Source organism: Oncorhynchus masou, chromosome 3, assembly GCF_036934945.1.
Source record: "Oncorhynchus masou masou isolate Uvic2021 chromosome 3, UVic_Omas_1.1, whole genome shotgun sequence".
In the NCBI taxonomy this organism is placed as follows: domain Eukaryota; kingdom Metazoa; phylum Chordata; class Actinopteri; order Salmoniformes; family Salmonidae; genus Oncorhynchus; species Oncorhynchus masou.
The window spans coordinates 40,801,223-40,826,301 of record NC_088214.1 but is presented as its reverse complement, the minus strand read 5'-3'; the positions used below and the strand labels follow the sequence as shown (position 1 = coordinate 40,826,301).

The 25,079-nt window shown below is 40.9% G+C and overlaps 1 long non-coding RNA gene across 1 annotated transcript; it reads left to right on the top strand.

The window, feature by feature from the left end:
- Positions 1–698: 698 nt before the first annotated feature.
- Positions 699–12,837, top strand: LOC135508222 (uncharacterized). The gene is made up of 3 exons (XR_010450773.1): positions 699–900; positions 8,161–8,397; positions 12,590–12,837. It is a non-coding gene; the product is annotated as an uncharacterized LOC135508222 (long non-coding RNA).
- Positions 12,838–25,079: the final 12,242 nt, after the last annotated feature.

Genomic DNA, 25,079 nt, shown 5'->3' with positions numbered 1-25,079 from the left:
TACCTTTAATTTCCTGCATAAGTGAAAGCAGGAAATGCATCACCTAGGTCTCTACTCCCGTTCATAGTTTAAGATCTCCCCCTGAACAAGGGGGTTGCCATGTTTGCCCCATTATGGAACTTTTGAGGGTTTATGACATAGCTCCTCGTAATTTATTAGGATCTCTTTGGATTTGGCGTTCTCTCTTGGGGTACCATTTGAAAATATATTACCACAAGTGCAATGCCTTACCAAAATTAATTTGTTGCAGAGAACTTCCCCCAAGACATTGAATACATGCTGTTTAGTAAATTTAGTAAGTTTAGTTTAGTTTTCTGTGAGAAGCAAGTTCATTTAAATTTTATGTGATTTTGTTTATGTAGATACATTTCAATGTTGTTAAAGTAACCAAAACCCTGATCTAATTTGCATATTCATAGTGAGGTGGCAGCAAAAATGCAGCAAACAGTAGAATGTTCGCCACAAGTTTTCCTGAAATGTTTGCCAGAATTTGACGCAACAGTTTGCCACATATCTCTCTCTCTCTCTCTCTCTCTCTCTCTCTCTCTCTCTCTCACACACACACACACACACACACACACACACACACACACACACACACACACACACACACACACACACACACACACACACACACACACATCTGAACCCCCGCCCATTTCATAAAACTCAAGCAAAACACAGACAGACACGCCAAAATAGCTGCGGCGTCTCTGTCGGATCTCGTCGGTTTATCGATCTCACTTCAGCTCAGGATCCCATTCCGCTACTGCTGTCCCATATGAAGAGGGGGAAAGAAAGCACTCCTCGACCACGCACATTCACACCGAAGCCTTCTTCAACTTAGTCGCTGACCAGCTTTTTCGCAGCGGAACATGAGCGATAAAGATAAAAACGCCGGTAAGAAACGTCTATGTCATTTTTTAAATTTGATTTGTGTCGGTCTATCTGCGAAGGTGCCGTGGGTGCAGGCTATTGCAGCGTGCGTCAGTCAGTGTGTGAGTGGGTTGTGGAAGCCTACAGAAATCCTCAACTCCCACTTTTCTGTATTTTTACGTCCATTGCTGCAGGGACCAGGGAAGTTGCATTTCACGTTACTGTTGTGCAGAATATGCATGCGCTTCGTCATGTCAGATGGTGAGGAAAAGTGCTTACTGATCACTTTTTTCCCCCCGCGAGATAAATGTTGTCTTACGCCTGTCTTGAGCTCCCTGATCACATCAGCATGCGCCAAAGTGGAGGGGTCGTTGTTGCAGAAACAAGTGCCAAGTCTGCCAACATTTCCGACAGCGGTTAGGGCACCGAGCACCCGAGGTTGCTAGTTGTTAAAATCGAGTTTATTTATGACCCTAAGACTTTAACTACCCCATTTTGTTTTAATATCAGCTCATAATGGGTTGCATATTGCCAAGATAGTGATTTATGAATAGTAATACGTGAAATTCTGTATACAGTGGATTATTGTTTGCATCTATTGTGTGTAGGCTTGTGTACCAGTTGGCTCAATGTTTTCTAGTGCACGTGTTGTCTTTGTACTTCAGGTATTATGTAATAGCCTACATTAGCTGCAAAAAGTCATATCAGAAGCATGTTCACTGAAAGGGGACTTACAAAGTGCTGAGTGCAGGTACATGTACTCTAATAATAAATACATGTACAGTGCCTTCGGAAAGTATTCAGACGCCTTTACTTTTTCCACATTTTGTTATGATACAGCCTTATTCCAAAATTGATGAAATTGTTTTTTCCCCTTGTCTATCTACACACAATACACCATAATGACAAAGCAGAAACAGTTTTTTAGAAATTAAATATTACATTTACATAAGTATGCAGACCCTTTATTCTGTACTTTGTTGAAACATATTTGTTAGCGATGACAGACTCTAGTCTTCTTGAGTATGATGCTACAAGCTTGGCACACCTGTTTTTTGTGGAATTTCTCCCATTCTTCTCTGCAGATTCTTAAGCTCTCTCAGGTTGGATGGGGAACGTTGCTTACACAGCTGTTTTCAGGTCTCTCCAGAGATGTTTGATCGGGTTCGAGTCCGGGCTCTGGCTGCTGGGCCACTCAAGGGCATTCAGAGACTTGTCCCGAAGCCACTCCTGCGTGGTCTTGGCTGTGTACCTTCACCCCAGTCTAAGGATCTGAGTGCTTTGGAGCAGGTTTTGATCAAGGATCTCTCTGTACTTTGGTCTGTTCATCGTTGTCTCGATCCTGACTAGTCTCCCAGTCCCTGCCACTGTAAAACATCCCCACAGCATGATGCTACCACCACCATTCTTCACTATAGGGATAGTGCCAGGTTTCCTCCAGACGTGACACTTGGCATTCAGGCCAAAGAGTTCAGTTTTGGTTTCATCAGACCAGAGAATATTGTTTTTCAGGGTCTGAGAGTCTTTAGGTGCCTTTTGGCAAACCCAGAGCGAGCTTTCATGTGTCTTTTACTGAGGAGTGGCTTCTGTTTGGCCACTCTACAATAAAGGCCTGATTGGTGGAGAGCTCCAGAGATGGTTGTCCTTCTGGAAGGTTCTCCCATCTCCACCATTGCCACTCTGACCAAGGCCCTTGTCCCCCGATTGCTCAGTTTGGCTGGGCGGCCAGCTCTAGGAAGAGTCTTGGTAGTTCCAAACTTCTTCCGTTTAAGAATGATGAAGGCCAATGTGTTTTGGGGGACCTTCAATGCTGGAGAAAAAATTGGTACTCTTCCCCAGATCTGTGCCCCAGATCTGTGCTCTGACATGTACTGTCAACTGTGGGACTTTATATAGACAGGTGTGTGCCTTTCCAAATCATGTCCAATCAATTGAATTTACCACAAGTTGTAGAAACATCTCAAGGATGATCAATGGAAGCAGGATGCACCTGAGCTCAATTTCGAGGCTCATAGCAAAGGGTCTGAATACTTATGTAACTAAGGTATTTCAGTTTTTTATTTGTAATAAATTTGCAAAAAATTCTAAAAACCTGTTTTCGCTTTGTTATTATGAGGTATTGAGTGTAGATTGCTGAGGAATGAAAAAAAAATACATTTTAGAATAAGGCTGTAACGTAACAAAATTTGGAAAAAGTGAAGGGGTCTGAAAACATTCCGAAGGATGCATGTTGAGAACATGTACACAATTATCATTCATACAGCCTTCCGAGTGGTGCAGTGGTCTAAGGCACTGCATCGCAAGGGTAGCTGTGCCACTAGAGATTCTGGGTTCGAGTTCAGGCTCTGTCGCAGCCGGCCGCGACCGTGAGACCCATGGGGCGTGCACAATTGGCCCAGCGTTGTCCGGGAAAGGGGAAGGTTTGGCCGGCAGGGATGTCCTTGTCCCGTCGCTCACTAGCGATGACACGGTCACCAGGTGTACGGTGTTTCCTCCGAGACATTGGTGCAGCTGACTTCCAGGTTAAGTGGGCATTGTGTCAAGAAGCAGTGCGGCTTGGTTAGGTTGTGTTTCCGAGGACGCACGGATCTCGATCTTCGCCTCTCACCGGGTCCATACGTGAGTCGCAGCGATGAGACAAGACTGTAACTACCAATTGTATACAACAAAATTGGGGAGAAAAAGGTGTAAAAAAACCCAAGGGCATTAAATATGACCATCAACATTATACCCTATTCATTGCATTCTCAAATGCATAGAAACAAATATAGAACAATGGAATCGATCCATGAATATGCTTATACCAGATATGTTGGTGTGTATCATGCACTTAAACAGACTTACTTGCATATTCCATATAATAATCCCTACCTATACTTACTAAAACATCAGGTACTAACCTTGTTTTTCACAAATTTGACATGAATGGCACATACCATTCACTCTCATATCACAGCCGTACAATAACACACAAACTATTCCCAACAGTCTTACCCTTGTAACTAGAGATCGACCGATTATGATTTTTTCAACGCCGATACTGATACCGATTATTGGAGGACCAAAAAAGGAGGACCAAAAAAAGCAGATTTTTTAAATATATATATTTGTAATAATGACAATTACAACAATACTGAATGAACACATTTATTTTAACTTAATTTAATACATCAATAAAATCTATTTAGTCTCAAATAAATAATGAAACATGTTCAATTTGGTTTAAATCATGCAAAAACAAAGTGTTGGAGAAGAGAGTAAAAGTGCTATATTTACCATGTAAAAAAGCTAACGTTTAAGTTCCTTGCTCAGAACATGAGAACATATGAAACCTGGTGGTTTCTTTTAACATGAGTCTTCAATATTCCCAGGTAAGACGTTTTAGGTTGCAGTTATTATAGGAATTATAGGACTATTTCTCTCTATACCATTTGTATTTCATATACCTTTGACTATTGGATGTTCTTATAGGCACTTTAGTATTGCCAGCCTAATCTCTGGAGTTGATAGGCTTGAAGTCATAAACAGCGCAATGCTTGAAGCACTTTCCTGCTGGCAAATGCAGGAAAGTGCTGTTTGAATGAATACTTACGAGCCTGCTGCTGCCTACCATCACTCAGTCAGACTGCTCTATCAAATCATAGACTTAACTATAATATAATAACACACAGAAATACGAGCCTTAGGTCATTAGCATGGTCAAATCTGGAAACTACCATTTCGAAAACAAAAAGTTTATTTGTCAGTGAAATACAGAACCGTTCCTTATTTTATTGAACGTGTGGCATCCCTAAGTCTAAATATTGCTATTACATTGCACAACCTTCAATGTTATGTCATAATTATGTAAAATTATGGCAAATTAATTACGGTCTTTGTTAGGAAGAAATTATCTTAAAACAGTTTGCAATGGGCCAGGCGGCCCAAACTGCTGCATTTACCCTGACTCTGCTTGAGAAGTGACAATTACCCTAGTTAAAAGAAATTCATGTTAGCAGGCAATATTAACTAAATATGCAGGTTTAAAAATATATACTTGTGTATTGATTTTAATAAAGGCATTGATGTTTATGGTTAGATACAGTGCTTTTTTCGCGAATGCGCTTGTTCAATCATCAACCGTTTGGTTTGATAAATTAACAGGCACTGCATCGATTATATGCAACGCAGGACAAGCTAGTTAAACTAGTAATATCATCAACCATGTGTAGTTAACTAGTGATAATGTTAAGAATGATTGTTTTTTATAAGATAAGTTTAATGCTAGCTAGAAACTTAACTTGGCTCCTTGCTGCACTCGCATTACAGGTAGTCAGCCTGCCACGCAGTCTCCTTGTGGAGTGCAATGCAATCGGCCATAATCGGTGTCCAAAAATGCCGATTACCAATTGTTAGCAAAACTTGAAATCGGCCCTAATTAATCGGCCATTCCGATTAATCGGTCGACCTCTACTTGTAACACCGCTAAGTGAATCCAATTACGCTCACATAAACAGTGCCAATAGAACCACTTCTAAACTCCCAAAACTCTCGCTTGTCTATTCATTGTTCAGTTTGTGGCCCAGGAGTAATGAAAAATTTACAGACGTGTCAGAATTACTTTTCTTGGCGCAGGGATACAGAGTTTGTTTTGTGGTTGGATGGATACAGAATGTCAGTAGCTTTATCCTTCTCAACCACAAGGACTCATATAGAAGCACAGGCAGGCATGCGTGAATAAAAACACTCACGCATAGATATTTGCATGCAAACCAAATTGCATGCAAATCAAAAATCTTTCAAACACTTATGGTGTCTGGAGCTCCAGACATGGTTTTGTGACTATTCTGTTGGTTCTATTGGGCCAGGTAAGCACAATCAAGCCCAGTTAACGTACATGAAATGATTTAAAATAGTATTTGAACCTGTCTGGTACACACACACGCACACACGCACACGCACACGAACACACACACACACACACACACACACACACACACACACACACACACACACACACACACACACACACACACACACACACACACACACACACACACACACACACACACACACACACACACACACACACACACTCAGCCAAATGTCAATATTAGGAGGCTCTGTTCTGTCAGTGTTCTGTGTTTCATTAGCGAAGCTAGCCTAACTTTTACTGACCTAGGCCTCTTTTCTGTTTACCCCTGGTTCTTCTTATTAAGGACTGTGAGATCCTTAAAGACAGTCATGCTTACCTCTTCATATTTTACATCTTGCCTCCCTACCTCGCTGTCCTCATCTTTCAAAATCCCATCTTTCTGTGTCATGCCTACCGCAGCTGTCATCACCTTTTAATTGCTTCTCCTCTCTCTCACACACTTGCAGAGTTTGACAATCGTATTTCGCTCTCGCTGATACACACACACACACACACACACACACACACACACACACACACACACACACACACACACACACACACACACACACTTTCAACCCCTTCTCTCCATAATGCAAATCTTGAAGTATTCTTGAAGTTTTATCTTTTATATTGAGTTGGACTAGGAGTCCCAAATCGCGTACGCAGATTTACTTATGTTATCGCAGGGGCTGTGAAATGCTTGTGGGATGGGAGGAAAGCCCTTCTCATGGTATTTTATGCTTGGGGGTGAAGTTTCCCCCAGGTACAGATCGAGGCTCCGCTTCCCCTCCCCCAATCCTAACCTTAACCATTAGTGGGGGAAATGAAAAACTGACCCAAGATCAGCGTCTTGGAGCAAATTCACCTTATTACCCAAAGAGACTTAATTTTAAACTCATGGGACTACATACACAACATAATACATTATGCATGTTTCACAATTGATTGAGTAATAGTACAGTACATGTGTAGAAGTCATGATATACAGATACACTATACAGATATAACAACAACACAATAAAACAACTTTATTTATGGGAATTTCATATGTGGTTGGCTCATTCTAGAAATGTGGTTTGCAACCATAGAAAACACTTTAAAATGCCAAATAGTTATATCTGTGAAATGTGATATCTGTCATATCTGTACAGTTATTTTCTGCAGAGACGGATAACATTTTTGTAGTTGCTGCAGACTCATGCACGTTCAATCTCAAACTTCATGATTGTACATATGTTTTCCTCAGACAGACCATTGGCACTCTTGTGGCACCTTAAATAGATTTGCAGTCATGCTTTTGTGATTTGTAGCTCCAGATGCCTTGCCTAGCAGGTTGAAGAGACATTGCTCACTCGTTGACATTTCAGCCAACTGGGAGCTTCCTTTTCCCCGTCCTTTTGTTTCAGTTTATAGATCTCTTGCTATTCCCCTTCCCCTAGCTCTGATCCAAGGTGTTACGCTCGGCTTGCTGATACTCAGCCAGCCAAATGCCCTGAACCAGAATCTTCTCTCAGAGCAAAGACATCAGATCACCATACCATTTTGGTTGATATTTGATTGAGTGGTCAGCAAACTTAAATTCAATTAGAAATAAACCAACCATAGGAACTCTATTGGTGAATTGTGGTTGAAATCTGGGTTAAAATGAGACAAAGACTGTATACGTTGTTCACTTTTAACAAATTCAACCAATCAGCTACGTTGATGGACCATGATGACGTTGATAAATTAAGTTGTAATAATGGGTAACTAGGTTGACTCAACTAATGTTAGCTCTGGCTTGGAGGGCATTGGGGGCTGCTGATGGATCTATCAGCAAAAGAGTGGAATGCTAACTCATTCAGGTTTATTAGGGCCCCTGATTTATTAACTTAGTGGCACACTAACTCCTGATCATCACGATCATCATCATCATTGCATTCTCACAAACAAGTTTATTACAGGCAAACACTTCATGAAATCCCAGAGTTCCAGGCTACGAGTATGGACGGATCGTATAGACCTACAAGGAGTTCTAGGGAAAGTCAGTAGGACAGATGTGGTTGGGGAGCCATGTTCGGCATTGACCAAGTTGGCTGTACAGCACAAACCGACATGGGACCAGGCTAATGCTGGGCCTCCAAGTTGGGGATAGCGGTAGAGAGAGCTGGTGGAAATGTAGTTTCAAAGCATTACTGGAGATGTCTAGTTGAATTATTTGCAGATTTATTCCACTTTTTTTTTTCAACCAAAACGTTAAGTAAACATGGCTGAACAGTAGATAGTTTGAGGTAGCTGGAACCCATTTAGAAAGCAACGAAGAAGAGTATGGGTTGTTTACAGTGTAGCATAGTGTTTGTGTGGGAGTCTTTCCCCTTCAGGTGTCTTGCTTCTTTCTTCCTGTGTAGGCCTCTTCTCTTCTCACCTGAGACAGCTGCTGGGCACTGTCATGTTGGACTCCGATTTCGCTGCTGCTGCTGGTATTGAAATATCTGACCGCTGCTATTTGCTTGCTAAGCACGATCATAACCCTTTATCCTTGTGACAAAGTCACCTCAATCGTGTAGCAGTCTAATGCTTGTGGCTAGCTGATGAAGTGGAGCTGCTGCATGGTCTTAGCCGTTGCTGTTTCTGTAATCTGTGAGGTACGTTCTACAACTGTACAAATCCCCAAATTACCACTACGGATGTCATTTGTATGCAAGAGGAGTAGAAAAGCATGGTGGCCGGGTGCGTGAGAGAAAGAATATTCAGCAGGTAGTCCCACTCTAACCATAAAAATGAAAAATAAATAAATCAAGGAGGCTGAGATGCAAAAATATACTTCATTTTATTCCATGGTCAAAATAATACAAAAAATGCCAGTGTAAAGTGCTAAACAAAAAAGAGCATACCTTTTGTTTCAATGGCATCATTGTGCTGTATATTTTTGTATCTATTCCTCCTTGCCTTTTCCCCTTTTATGGTTTGAATGCGTGTGCCTGCTGAATTCTATGCAAGATGAGTGCCAAAAGTCTGCGAGGGGACTACAGTTCTGCACACTTAAAGAAAGAATCATGCAAGTGAAAGTTGAATGTGAAAAAATATATATATATTTGGGTTTACACTGATAATAAAGTGTATTCGTTTCTTAAATCGTTAACAACTAACTTTTTTGTTGTTACAGAGGAGAGATTTTTACATTCTAAAAAGTTACATTCGTAAAAGCTACCATTCACAGACTTTTGCCACTAAATTCACTCCATTATGTGGAGTGCGTTTTTAATGCCTAAATACATAAAATATGTATTTGAATAACAGGTTATCAAGTCATTTCACATGCTATGGAACATGTTAAAATTGCAAAAGGAATGTGTTAATTTTGTATCGAACTTCTGTTATCTGTAATTGAATGGTTTGAATCGTAAACAACTTGCCATTAAAAAAGATTATGCATGCAGCAGTGTATAATCGAACAATAGCAGAGATGGACTGTCCATTTTTAGCCTAATGGGCCTGTATAAATTGGGGTTTTCAGTGGATCATTATTTGGCTAATCATTGGGTCCTCAAATCAAAAAGTGGGCCGGTGTGGGGGGCCTCGAAGAAAAAAATGGCCTGGTGTGTTAGAAAATTCCCAGGACGATTTCTGTTCCTAGTCCCTCCCTGAACAATAGTGACCTTGCTGTTGTTAAGAAGCTGCAGCACTATGACATGGAATGTTCCAGAAATTGTTATCGTTTATTCTACATCCACGTAAACGCATATTGACACATTTGATTATTGTTATGAGGGATCTCAACTGATGTTTAGGATCACTGTATATTATTTACTGATAATTATTATGGCATATAATAAGATTTCACTTTCACTTTTAACTTTGAGCGTTCAGCTTTACAGTTCTTGTTACTGTCTTGTTTTAAGCTCCTATCACCTTACAAGGTGAACATTTTAACCTCGCTTCTGTTGACATAATTACGTGAAAGGAGAGAGGGGTCGGGCCAAGCTTCTGGCAACACCAGTATCTCAGCCAATAATGAGTTGACTCAAATAGAATATATACTGGTACATACTTATCAATGCAAAAGCCTATACATCAAAGGGTCAACATTGAGATATTTCCCTTTTAAATATATTCTTAATTGCATAATTTGGTAGGAAATGGAAAGAGGCAAGCTGCAAGCATTGGTATATTCCCATATTGAAAATAATCTATATGAATCATTTAAGGATTCTTATATGGGTACTCCTGCAACATTTTAAGTAACATACAGTTGAAGCCGGAAGTTTACATACACTTAGGTTGGAGTTATTAAAACTTGTTTTTCAACCACCCTACTGTCATGTTCTGACCTTTATTTCCTTTGTTTTGTCTTTATTTAGTATGGTCAGGGTGTGAGTTGGGGTGTGCAGTCTGTTTGTGTTTCTATGTTTTTACTATTTCTGTGTTTGGCCTGATATGGTTCTCAATCAGAGGCAGCTGTTTATCGTTGTCCCTGATTGAGAACCATATTTAGGTAGCCTGGGTTTCACTGTTGGTTTGTGGGTGTTTGTTTCCGTGTGAGTGTTTGTCGCCACACGATACTGTTTCGGTTTGGTTTTTTCACGTATTCGTTTGTTTTTTGTATTTCATAGTGTTCAGTGCTTTTCTTATTAAAATTGTCATGAACACTTACCACGCCGCATCTTGGTCCAATCCTTACTCCTCTTCAGAAGAAGAGGAGGAAATCTGCCGTTACATCTACAAATTTCTTGTTAATAACAAGCTATAGTTTTGGCAAGACGGTTAGGACATCTACTTTGTGCATGACACAAGTCATTTTTCCAACAATTGTTTACAGACAGATTATTTAACTTATAATTCACTGTATTATAATTCCAGTGGGTCAGAAGTTTATATACACTGACTGTGCCTTTAAACAGCTTGGAAAATTCCTGAAAATTATGACATGGCTTTAGAGGCTTCGTATAGGCTAATTGACATCACTTGAGTCAAATGGAGGTGTACCTGTGGATGTATTTCAAGGCCTACCTTCAAACGCAGTGCCTCTTTGATTTCTTTGCTTGACATCATGGGAAAATCAAAAGAAATCAGCCAAGACCTCAGAGCAATTTCCAAACACCTGAAGGTACCACGTTCATCTGTACAAACAATAGTGCGCAAGTATAAACACCAGGGGCCACACAGCCGTCATACCGCTCAGAAAGGAGACGTGTTCTGTCTCCTGGAGATGAACGTACTTTGGCGCTAAAAGTACAAATCAATCCCAGAACAACAGCAAACAACCTTGTGAAGATGCTGGAGGAAACAGGTAGAAAAGTATCTATATATACAGTAAAATGAGTTCTATATTGACATAACCTGAAAGGCCACTCAGCAAGGAAGAAGCCACTGCTCCAAAACTGTCATAAAAAAAGCCAGACTACGGTTTGCAACTGCACATGGGGATAAAGATCGTACTTTATCCTCTGGTCTGATGAAACAAAAATAACTGTTTGGCCATAATGACCATTGTTATGTTTGGAGGAAAAAGGGGGAGGCTTGCAAGCCGAAGAACACCATCCCAACCGTGAAGCACGGGGGTGGCAGCATGATGTTGTGGGGGTGCTTTGCTGCAGGAAGGACTGGTGCCCTTCACAGAATAGATCGCATCATGATGAGGGAAAATTGTGTGGATATATTGAAGCAACATCTCAAGACATCAGTCAGGAAGTTAAAGCTTGGTCGCAAATGGGTCTTCCAAATGGACAATGACCCCAAGCATACTTCCAAAGTTGTGGCAAAATGGCTTAAGGACAACAAAGTTAAGGTATTGGAGTGGCCACAAAGCCCTGACCTCAATCCTATAGAAAATGTGTGGGCAGAACTGAAAAAGCGTGTCCGAGCAAGGATGCCGACAAACTAGACTCAGTTTCACCAGCTGTCAGGAGGAATGGGCCAAAATTCACCCAACTTATTGTGGCAAGCCTGTGGAAGGCTACTCGAAACATTTGACCCAAGTTAAACAAGTTAAAGGCAATGCTACCAAATACTAATTGAGTGTAAGTAACCTTCTGATCCACTTGAAATGTGATGAAAGAAATAAAAGCTGAAATAAATCAAAATAAATAATAAAGTGGTGATCCTAACTGACCTAAGACAGGGAATTGTTACCATGATTAAATGTCAGGAATTGTGAAAAACTGAGATTAAATGTCTTTGTCTGACTTCCGACTTCAACTGTATGTGGTATGTCTTATAAGACGTAGGCCACAATTATACACAGGCATAGTACAATATTCATATTTTTTTACTTATATGTTGTATATACCTACTGTAAATGTGATAAATACAGGAATTGTATAAGAATTATACATGTTTTGTGTGTTTTCTTATATGAAGTAGGCCATAATAATCATATAAGATTGACTACTATGAAGACTGACATAAATAAAAATGTGTATGAATCCTTCCCATATGGATTAGCAGAGAATAGTCTTGTACAGTTTATACTGTAAAATACAAAATCATTGGTGTACAGCCCTTCTATCTGCACACTGTTTAGGGTCTATGTTATCTTCTCATTGTTATCTTCTCATTGTTATCTTTTTGTCACCTGCCTTTGCCAGTTCCATCTAAGGGCAAAATCTGTGAGACTTCCTTATGTTCAATGTTCAGATAATGATATATTGATATTTGAAGAATTATAACTTGTTAATAATGACCTTATTCATTAGTACAAGTGTCTTACTGTATCTTAACTCAACATCTAAGGTTGTATTGCTCCATTGTTTATGTATTTAAAATTTTTATTTATTTATTTAACCTTTATTTAAATAGGCAAGTCAGTTAAGAACAAATTCTTATTTACAATGACAGCCTACCCCTGCCAAACCCGGACGATGCTGTTTCTCCACCGACTATTGGATAAAGGGAACCGTAAGGTGTTAACAACGCTTGGTGGAGACTAAAGATTCTGACTGCCAATGTGCCCAGCCTGAGACATGCCCTTAACACTCGAACCGCTGGGCCTCGAGGGACGCCCCTTCAGAACCGCTGGGCCTCGATGGACACCCCTTCAGAAGCGCTGGGCCTCGAGGGACGCCCCTTCAGAAGCGCCGGGCCTCGGGGGACGCCCCTTCAGAACCGCTGGGCCTCGATGGACACCCCTTCAGAAGCGCTGGGCCTCGAGGGACGCCCCTTCAGAAGCGCTGGGCCTCGGGGGACGCCCCTTCAGAAGCGCCGGGCCTCGGGGGACGCCCCTTCAGAAGCGCCGGGCCTCGGGGGCGCCCCTTCAGAAGCGCCGGGCCTCGGGGACGCCCCTTCAGAAGCGCTGGGCCTCGGGGACGCCCCTTCAGAAGCGCTGGGCCTCGGGGACGCCCCTTCAGAAGCGCCGGGCCTCGGGGACGCCCCTTCAGAAGCGCCGGGCCTCGGGGGCGCCCCTTCAGAAGCGCCGGGCCTCGGGGGACGCCCCTTCAGAAGCGCCGGGCCTCGGGGGACGCCCCTTCAGAAGCGCCGGGCCTCGGGGGACGCCCCTTCAGAAGCGCCGGGCCTCGGGGGACGCCCCTTCAGAAGCGCCGGGCCTCGGGGGACGCCCCTTCAGAAGCGCCGGGCCTCGGGGACGCCCCTTCAGAAGCGCCGGGCCTCGGGGACGCCCCTTCAGAAGCGCCGGGCCTCGGGGACGCCCCTTCAGAAGCGCCGGGCCTCGGGGACGCCCCTTCAGAAGCGCCGGGCCTCGGGGGACGCCCCTTCAGAAGCGCCGGGCCTCGGGGGACGCCCCTTCAGACGCGTTGGGCCTCGGGGGACGCCCCTTCAGAAGCGTTGGGCCTCGGGGGACGCCCCTTCAGAAGCGCTGGGCCTCGGGGGATGCCCTTTCAAGTTAAAGAGCAGTCATTCTGATTTCTACATTCTAACAGTGTAATTAATAAATGTCATATATGCTATTGCAAAAGTAATAATTTGGTTGTGTTTATGGAGGACTTGGGTAATATTAAAATTATGTTTCTTTTATTTCAAACAACACAATAGCCTTTTCATTAGTTTATGTTACTGTGGGATATATGTAAAAACAAAAAACACCAAAATTCAAGTGTCAATTTTATTCATGAGTGTCTTTGTTACAACTATGAAACAGAAAGCATATGTCTTGGAACACGGTAACAGTTTATTTTTATAACGACAAAGTGTCGATGCTTATGACAAAAACATAATGTTGTGTAATGGTCTGGTTGTAGCTGTGGCAGAGGAGTCAGGCGCAGGAGAGCAGAGATGAGTAACACAAGTAACTTTACTCAAATATTCCAATAACATGTCGTAATACAGAGCCCACAATAACGGACCGAACATACATAAAACAATCACGCACAAAAACTATGGGGAAAACAGAGGGTTAAATAATGAACATGTAATTGGGGAATTGAAACCAGGTGTGTAAAACAAAGACAAAACAAATGGAAAATGAAAAGTGGATTGGCGATGACTAGAAGGCCGGTGACGTCGACCGCTGAACGCCGCCCGAACAAGGAGAGGGACCGGACCGAAGTCATGACATGTTAATGTTGTAATATCTGTATGCCATGGCAGAGCCAGGGGGTGTGTGTGTTTGGTCAGTCAAAAACATGTTTTAAGACTTTTCAATGCAGACAAAAAATGCTAAACGTCCCCCGAAATAACTGTTGCTGTCTCGGTTCTTGAAACATATTACTTCTTAAAATGGGAAACTGACTTATAATTACCTTGTAATTACTATTTTATTTCAGCTTCATTAAAACGAGCACCTCTGCACGTCATTTGGCATGTAATCAATTGTGTTTCATCATTCAATGTGTCAAATCACTTGAAGTAAGTACGTAAAATTATCTATTGCTACAGTACCACACACTTTCATTTTGAAGTGAATTCCAGAAATAGGACTATAAAATAAATCGGATCGACCCCATCCCGCATAATCAGTGTACATCATCTTGTCTCTTACCTTCCACCCTGCTCTCTCTTTCCCTCCATCATTATCTCCAGCTCTCTCTTTCCCTCTTCCTTTTGCCTTAACCCACTCCTCCCTTCGATGAAACCTTCCCACTCTCCCTCCTTCTGCTCTCTTTTTCTCTCTATTGTCTCTCTATCCCCCAGCCAAGACCCTACTCATCTCTAAACCCTCTTATACAACGTCCTAAATCAATCAAAGCCCACGTTTGGTTTGTGTCTGCTTCAGGGCAATCCAAACAGCAAATTCACACCAAACTCATAAGCATGACTACAGTTCTACCAGTCCCTGTTCTCAATGTGTCTCTGAGCTTGGATACCATTACTGTGTAGTACACATGTTCTTGATTCAGCTTGTTAGTGTAACAGTTTAGCTTCCATCCCTCTCCTTAGTCCAACCTGGGACCCTCTGAACAAATCGACCACAACCACTCACAAAAGAATATTGACTTTCCGCACCGACCAATGAATGATGGCTTATATCTTGGCAGGGAACCTTGATTGAATTTGGTGGATGTCTTGAACTGTGTTGCTTTCTCTACCTCTCCCTTTCCCCTCATCCTTGTCTACCTCCCCCCTCCCTGTTCAAATCTCATATTCTCTTCTCAGCTCACTCTCCATGGAAATGTAATCATACAGCGCCCTCTACTGTAAAATGGGATGTATTGTGATTATATCGTGTTAAGCAACACTGAGCAATAATAGACACTACAGCGTCCTTATATTGCTTTATCATGACTTTTTAATGTGAACACTGTGTCGAGAAATGTAAATAATCAAATGAATTCATGTTTGGAAACATTTGCCTGTTAACAAAATGATGTGATGTAAAACACTGTTTTGTTTCGGCTATGTGTGATAGGGTCATAATCCAATCACAACTGGTTTTGGGTCATTTTTAGTTACCTCATTCTTTTGGCTGTTAGTTTCCAGGGTTAAAGGAAACAAAACTCTTCCCATGCTGTGAGAAAGTACTCTATGGTTTTACCAGAAACAAAAAGGCTCTGTGCTGAAACGGTGACAGTACAGTTTTTCTTAATCGCGTACAAGCATTTTTCTGGAATAATGTTGTCGATTTTGAAACCGAGTCCAAAAGACACAGAACTCTGGACTTTTTCAAAACAGTAGTTGCCTTCTCAAAACATAAATACATTAGTCAAAGCTATATTATACTATGAAAATTGGAAAAACATTAATCAAAAGAACATAACTGTAGGCAAAAAGATTAAAGCAAGCATGTAGTCTTTCTTTTAAAAATCCCAGTAGATCAATACATTTTCTTTGCATTCACTAAATTATGAAAATCAAAACTGGAAGTACAACTATCCAAAGTTGCAGAATTATGGGAAATGACTCTCCTTTTATGCATATTCCACCATACAATTTCATACACTTCAAATAAAATATTATTAAAATAAGCACATTGTGTGAAGGATTCATTCATCGGTATCATCACAATCCAATTCCATGTATTCAATATAAAGGTTGGTTTGCTCATAGTTTAGTTGACGTTCCATTGGCGCACAGAAACACAATACACAATAGCAATAAGGAAAGGTAAATGCAATGGAACAACACGACTGATGTGAATGTATAGGCATAAATCCACACCAAAGAAAACCTCTATAATGGAAGGTCACAATGTTGGAGATGATGATTTAGGACTTAATATTCTGTGAACAAAACACTTAACAGTAGATTTGTATTACTGATGACATTTGTATTTCAATTTTACCAAAAGATGGTCTGACCAAAAGATCTGCAAGTCAGGTACTAAGGCAAGAAAATGATCAGAAGTTCTGTAAAAGTATTTGAGCACTTGATCATTGCTGTCCTGCTATAGATACAGTACATTTCAACACAGATCGAAAAATGTACACAATGATCAAAATGGTTAACGCTCCCAACTATATCCCCACTTCTCGTTTTTCAATGGTATGTAGCCTAAGGGGATGAGCATTGACTGTGTAATGCTGATCTTCTTCATTATTCATTACCGGAAACTCAGTCACAAGTTTTAGCATATCAGGGGGTCCCCTGTGCAAAGCACCAAAAGCAATGGTGTAATTCAACATCATTATTGCCTAGTTAAATAAAGGTTTAGAAAAAAAAATGCCTCATCATAATAGATGAGAAAAAAACACCATCATCCCAATAGTTAGAATTACAGGTTGACCGATTTAATCGGTATCGGCTTTTTTTTGGTCCTCCAATAATCGGTATCGGTGTTGAAAAATCATAGTCGGCGACCTCTAGTTAGAATGGTCCATTGACAATGGAAAATGCCACTTGTTTCTGAGAGCGCCATGTACAACTGACCATAATGGCACAGGTACAAAGATGAGGCCTCTTTATATCTCTATGGTGTCAATTGTTTAGATTGTGACAGTTTCAGATTGGACTAATTATACTTATTTTTTTACTGTAATTTATCCCCATAGCTAACATATGGATGGGTAGATTTCATTTGGACAAATGTATAGTACATACCAGCAAACATATATTTTAGTCCAAAAAGCATACTTTACATATTTCTTGAAATATTAGATGTTCGGTATTGACGCTTCTTAAAAATACTTGAAGATTTACCAACTTGCTTATTCACTTTCTCAAATGTTTGCAGAGGGACGACTCACCATGTGGCCATGCTAGAGAGGGGTGGAATCTCTTTGCCTCATTATATTTGTAGGGGTGTGGCTTAAGGCACACACATTCTAGTCTTTTAATGTGTTTTTTTTGAGAAAGATGTTTAAAAATAAACTAAATGACTAATTATATCATTATCTTTCAGTGTAATAAAAGAACAACTCAAGATGCTCTATAGAAATAATAGTGCGGTAGAAAATTACAATAATCATTCCTCTTTATTATGCGTCAAGAGACAATAATATTTGATATTAATCAAATCATATTATTATATCACTTATCATTAAGATATTCACAAGTCACAGGAACTTTCATGTCTGTTTTATTTCACCTAAGATTGAGGAGCTCAACAGAATTGGTACTGGTACCTATTGGTACTGCAAGAAATGATTTAAAAAATATGTCCTGGCCAAATATAGTCATACTACTCAGATGTCTAGGTTGCCTACGTCATCACCAGACAGCGACCACTGATATGTCTATGCACAGTAGGCTAATAGTTGATGTGGAACTCAGAGTGAGTCAACCTCAGTAAAAGACTTGACATCTGCATGGTAGGCTATTGGCTAAAAGTTTCTTTACGCTACTCTTTCATCATGACCGTGCATTTGCTCATCTTTTGTATTTAAACTGTCGGCTGCATCTGACGTAGGCTAGACGTTGTCCTCCGGTTTCCTGTGGATCGCGGAACATTGGCGTTTTAATCCCAACAGCTGTGCAGCGTCTCTCGCATTGTCTCGGCTGGACAAAAAGCACGGTACCGCATTACCTCATTCATGGCCGTCCCGCCACTTACCCCTGCAGTTTAACTTTTGCGTGCACACTGCTTGCACTCGGACTCTCTCTCTCTCTCTCTCTCTCTCTCTCTCCCCTCCCTGATATTACGTCCGCCAGTGAAGACGCGGAGACGAGCTGTACAAATTAGGAGAACATTCTAACGTCCTTGCGTAGCCTAGCCTTGGAAGACAGAGTGTTCTGAATGACCGTCGGTGGATGAGAATAGAAGAGGGGGAAAAAACACTCATGATGCCTCATTTTTGCGTAATTTGTCCCGGAGACTGTGCCCTTCCGGCGTTTTGAAGCTTGTGAACCGAGAGAGCGGCTACTCTAAGTCGAGGTGGCTATACGCTATGCTACCTCGCCCAGTGTTGTGATAGTGTGTCCGGATTGCTTGGATTGAGGAAGGCTCCCACCAACCCAAATCAATGAGGATTCTGAGGTCATTCCTTCAGAAAGGAGCGCATATGCTGCAGTGTTTCTGTGGAGAACGATCGAAGTCGACCACAATTACCGCCGGTGAGACATAGCCTCTACCCTTGCATGCTTTCTCTCTTGGGCGATGATGACAAAGAGGGGGGAAACGATTTCATTGGCCACCCGAGTGTGTGAGTAACATCTTCCGAGTCTGCGGTATAACAGGCTCCCCTTGCACTTGCCTCTGTCCCGAGTTTTGCCTCTCGCCCGCCGATGCGCGGCGCAGTGACGGCAGTGCGCGAGACTCGTCATCCCAACACTACTGTAGAAAGACCCAAGTATTTGTGTTCCAAGTCCTCATACAAACTGACACACCTCAGACATGTAGTCTTGTTCATCGGCTTTATGTCATTTATAGAGCTATTAGGAAATGCTATTTTAGGAATGAGTCATTTACAGCACTGCATATTAAGCAGGCCAATCAGGACAGCCAATAGGCGACGAAACTGGTTCATGTCTTAAACTTACACGGCCTGGAATGTCATTTCATAACTCTAGACTGCAACCCAGAGCTTTCAATCGTTTAGGTTTAAGCACCATAGACAACGAGTCATATCTTTCTATGTATGCTTGCGTTTCAACACCATGGACAGCATACATAGTGGCAGTCTTGAACTCAGTTATGCTGGGAGTAGATTCCCCTGCTTTTACGATTTCACTCAATATTTATGTTTCAGCACCATGGACAGCATACATATTCATAGTCTTTGTTAGTGAAAGATGCCAGCATCAGTTCACCCAGTTAGGCTTGAAGGCCCCTGGCAAGTCCTGCAGTCCCCTCGTCCCACAACACACTGCAACGCTGCTCTCTGCAACAATCCAACTCACTTCCTTCATCAATGACACTAAACACTATTAATATTCCTCATCCTGATCTGATCAAATTCAGTTTCTGTTAAATTGAAACAAAGGCAACACCATTCCATCTCATCACATAGGACCTCAAGTCGTTTCAGGTCTAGAGCTTCTCAGATTCAGGGCAGAGACAATTAGAAACTCCATTAAGCACAGTTGATTCCTGGGGGGGTAGTTGGACCAAAAGCAGCATCCACACTGGGATCTCCTGGATAGAGAAGCACAGTCACTGACTATCCTATACAGCAATTTTGAAGAAGTTCAAGTGAACTGATTAGACTTGTAATTATACTTATACAACAAGAGTCAAATCATGGCTAAAACAGCATATGATAATGACTATTTTGTTATAGTATTCTAGTGTCAATTTAAGACATCACAGATGAGTGGTAAAAAGGACTTAACGGCTAAAATAGTGAAGATACCCTTTAAGAAGTGGAAGTGAAGGGAACTACAACAATCTCCTTCAAAGCTAATTCAGCGTTTCATTTTGATTGTAATATAATTGATTTGAGACAGATATGCCCCTATAGATATCAGTATAGGTACTAAAGTCTTCCCTGTTATACTAAAGCTTATTGGTGAAACGGTGCCTTATACAGATGTCTTGAAGTTACACTTCCATATTCTTACTTTGTTTTAAGTTTCACAATGAGCATTTTCCATTCTTCCACATGACAGGAAATGGTATCTGCAGCACCTTGTAAATCTTACCGAAGCAACTTAGAAAAACTAATAAACTAAACTCAGTAAAAAAAGAAACGTCCTCTCACTGTAAATATTTGTATGAATATAACAAGATTCAATAACAGATATAAACTGAACAAGTTCCACAGACATGGGACTAACAGAAATTGAATAATGTGTCCCTGAACAAAGGGGGAGGAGGGGGTCAAAATCAAAGTAACAGTCAGTATCTGGTGTGGCCACCAGCTGCATTAAGTACTGCAGTGCACCAGATTTGCCAGTTCTTGCTGCGAGATCTTACCCCACTCTTCCACCAAGGCACCTGCAAGTTCCCAGACATTTCTGGGGGGAATGGCCCTAGCCCTCACCCTCCGATCCAACAGGTCCCAGACGTGCTCAATGGGATTGAGACCCGAGCTCTTCGCTGGCCATGGCAGAACACTGACATTCCTGTCTTGCAGGAAATCATGCACAGAACGAGCAGTATGGCTGTTAGCATTCATGCTGGTGGGTCATGTCAGGATGAGCCTGCAGGAAGGGTACCACATGAGGGAGGAGGATGTCTTCCCTGTAACACACAGCGTTGAGATTGACGATTGACGATTGTCGATTTTTATTAAACAATAGTGGATGACTGAGATTTTGCAGACTAAACTAGATTTTCTAAAACAAGCCTACTATTGCAGGTTTCTGACTATGCAATGCAGATTATTCTTGGGGTTAGCTTTGTTCCCACTTATGAGAACATTGTTCTATCATTTGTTTCACGACTTCTGTTTGAGAATGTTAGGCCGGGATTCATTCCTAGCCTCGGCACAACTCTGTTTGTGCGGTCATGCCACTCCTTTCCACATTTGGCAATGACAAGGAGTCGACATGATAGCACAGACAGATCTGGGACCAGGCTAGTTCAGTCAATAGATACAAGGTACAATCTGTATGATGCTTATAATGCAAATAACCATTTGTGTCCAATGAAATATCTACTGTAGCCTCAGGAACCATAATTTCAATTTACAATGAGGTAGAGGTACAATGAAGCCATTAAAACCAAGTGCCTGTCTTGCTAAGTGGTTTCACCTGTGCGACGTTTGCACCTGTTTCTCTTTCCATGTTCGTTATCATGTGCAGCCAATTGGTGTAAAAGATGAAGACTCATGATCAATCAGAAAAACAACAGGTACCAAAGAGAAGAGTTTTTCAGTTTTGTTTTTGGTGAAGAAATTCTTGAGTTTACTAGCAATTATAAATATTTGGGTCTTTGGATGAATATATTACCTTTCTTATCGGCAGGTCAGCAGGTAGAGCTCTTGAGGGGGGAAAAAGAAGAAAAAAAAAGAAACCCTCAAAGATATTGGTTATGCCAAACTGTATCAGACATGCATGTGTCCTGTTGATAACAGAGCAGTGCGTTATTCTTTTAGGTTCACAAGCTTGTGCCTATATTGGCAATAACTGGGGACATGGACTGGGAACCATGTGAGGTGAGATGGAAGGTGTGCATGGTGATAGACTGTTGGCTATGCCAATTGCCAGAATAGCCAGCAAAGTTTTTCAATGGGATCTATCCATAGGGGGAGCCTCAGCAATCAAAATGTCTGACCTTTTCCAACAGTCTGACTGTGAGCATTTGTACGAAAACCATATTTAGGGACCCTTACAACAACAAAAAACATGAAAAAAAATCACGCGTTTTTATTTTATTTTCACGAGTCAGATAAACGATTTCACCATGTAATAACACTATTACTCCCCGCCACAGTTTAAGTTAAAAGCTGGGGGATGAGGCTGGAGAAATGCAACCACTCTCAAATCTATAGACTACAGCATCGATGCAAGGACTGACCATCCATGATGTCAAAATTATAGTTTTAGGGCTGGATTCAATCCGTACCACTGAAGTATTGCGGATCTTCAGCTCTACGGATTGAATAGAGCCCGGAACCATGTTTTTAGGCTTAGCAATGGTTGTTTACATTTACTTTGTTTACAAACATTGGAGTAAAACAAGCTGATATTTTTGGTTTTGATTGGGTACAACAGTTTAAATAAGCTCATGAGGCATTTAACATTATATTCTTCAAGAATCAATGGGTACATACAGTATAATTAATTTATCAATCCAAAAATTGATGTAGCAACTAAGGATTACCTGTTTAACAGGAAGTGACCTTCATACAGCAGAACTATGTTACCATTTGAGATTGATCCATTAACCTGCCCCCCCAAAAAATATATTCTGTTCTGTGAACATCCCGCAAAATTGTTCCCGTCCCACATTTGGGCTTTTTAGATGTGGTCACTCTAATTCCACCGGTGGAGACATTGCTTCTGTAATATGTTGACACCATCTTTTCACGGAGAATAACAGTATTTCAACCCCACAAAGTGAGATTTTTATAGTTGGAGGTTTCCAACTGCAAATTAGATTTAGAAACTGCAAATTAGATTTTCACATGATTGTTTTTCATATATGAACTTGCAATTCCACATGTGAAAGTGAGATTTTCACATGTTCATGTTTTTTTCACATGCAAAACAGCATATCCAATTTTCATGTGAAATTATATATATATTATATATATTTATTTTTACCTTTGGTACTTTTTACCTCTTTTCGTGATATCCAATTGGTAGTTACAGTCTTGTCCCATCACTGAAACTCCCGTACGGACTCAGGAGAGAGCCATGTGTCCTCTGAAACACGACCCCGCCAAGCCGCACTGCTTCTTGACACACTGCTCGTTTAACCAGCTGCACCAATGCGCCCAGCCCGCCACAAGGAGTCGCTAGAGCGCAATGGTACAACACCCGGGTCTGTAGTGACACCTCTACTTAGACTCCTGTGCCACTCAGGAGGCCCCTTACATGTGAACATTTTAACATGTGAAACAGCAAATTTCACATGTGAACCTACAATTCATGTGAGGTGAAAACATGTTATTCTCCTGCAATATGAAAATAAATGGGTGGAGGAGATTGATCATAAACCCAAATTGAGAACCTTTTGTTTAATTAACTTTTTACTGCAGTAGGCTAAATCAGGGTCATCCAGAATGTTATTGGTAGTGTAACGGTTTTCTTCTGGTGAAAGAGAGGCGGACCAAAATGCAGCATGGTTAGTTTTGTACATCTTTAATAAAGATGAAAATACAACAATCTACAAAACAAGAAATGTGAAAAAACCGAAACAGTCCTATCTGGTGCCACAAAGACAGGAACAATCACCCACAAAACCCAACACAAAACAGGCTACCTAAATATGGTCCCAATCAGAGACAATGACTAACACCTGCCTCTGATTGAGAACCATATCAGGCCAAACATAGAAATAGACAAACCAGACACACAACATCGAATGCCCACCCGGCTCACGTCCCGACCAACACTAAAACAAGGAAAACACACACGAACGATGGTCAGAACGTGACAGGTAGTCTTAAACAAATCTACTTTGAAACAAAAGTATACACCTCACACACATGGTTATGGGCTTAAAAAAACAAGACACCTGTACCATGTCAGATATAGAGTTAAAATGTATTCAATTTTGAGTTTGCATTCCAATAATACTCTTCACAAAAGACTGAAATATAACAAAACCGTTTGACATAGACTGGATTCTCTGCAGTTTTTTAAAATAATGTTTAATATTTATTAAAATATAAAAAATATTATTAACATTCCACCCATGAGGCCACTAGGCCATTTGGCTGCAGGAAAGAGCTTCGAGTGAATTTGTGCTTGCGAGATATATTTTGTCCAACCTACCTAAAAGCAAGATATCGCTATGTGCACAGGTAAGATCAGCGTATTGAAACAGGTCAGTATTGTGGTGAAATGGAAGAGGAAAGACTATGTAACCATTGTGACTTTGAAGAGATGGCTAATTAAATAAACGTTATCCTCTATTGAACTTTCTAATATGATATGCGCTTGCCCTTATTCCAGAAAGCCCACCAGATATACTCTGGTATTATGTGGCTGAGCGATGAGGAGAAACTGAAATGTTTTCTGAATTCTTAGTTAAAGCCTGGAATAAAAGAAAAGCGGTGACCTGTAATTAAAGTATAAAAATATTTATCTCCAGACATATAGCAAAGTGCACATACTGTATGCGTGTAGTCCAATATCTCTCACACTTGAATCTTCTTTTTGTGCCAGACCGAGTTTAAACGCCTTACTCTTATTTTTTTTAAATCCGTGTTTGTGTTTTTTTTTACTGCTTTAGGGGTTTTATTATTGCTTGGATAACCTTATTAACTATTATGTGTTGATTTATTTTTCAATATTTATGTGGTGCATACTGCACAGAACACCAGAAGAATTATTACTGTGAATCATTGTAATGTTTGTTTATGTGTCATTTAAACCCGTATGGGATGGGTTGCCAACTGGCAATTTGACACAAAAAATGGTCATTCATTCATTCCGAGAATGCAAAGGGTGGCACTAAGTGTAAAGACAGATCATATTTTATTGTAAAGTGTAACTAAAGGTGCATTATGTGATCTGTTCCCATCTGTAAATAACAGGTTGATACGTGCACACAGATGCAAAGTTTTTGTAAATCGGGCCCCAGGTTCTTTGCGACATCATCCCTTACAGAATCATTTTTGTGAACAGTATTGTACTGGTTTTAAAGGTGGATATGCCTGTTGATATCATACACACTTCAAAACCTGATAGCTCAATTATATTTATATTTGATGTCATTTTCATATGAAAATGAAAGCAGAGTAGTAGCTGGGTTTCATGTAACTTCCCATCTTTAATTATTTGTGATCAAATGTATTTTATTTGATGTACATTATCAGGGAGTACAGAGAAAGGCAGTATAGCGCATTATTCACATTGATCCTCCCCCATTTCCCTCTCCTCATTGTCCTTTACCACAATTTCATGTCCCAGCATATTATAAATCATATAACAGTTACAAATGGGCTGG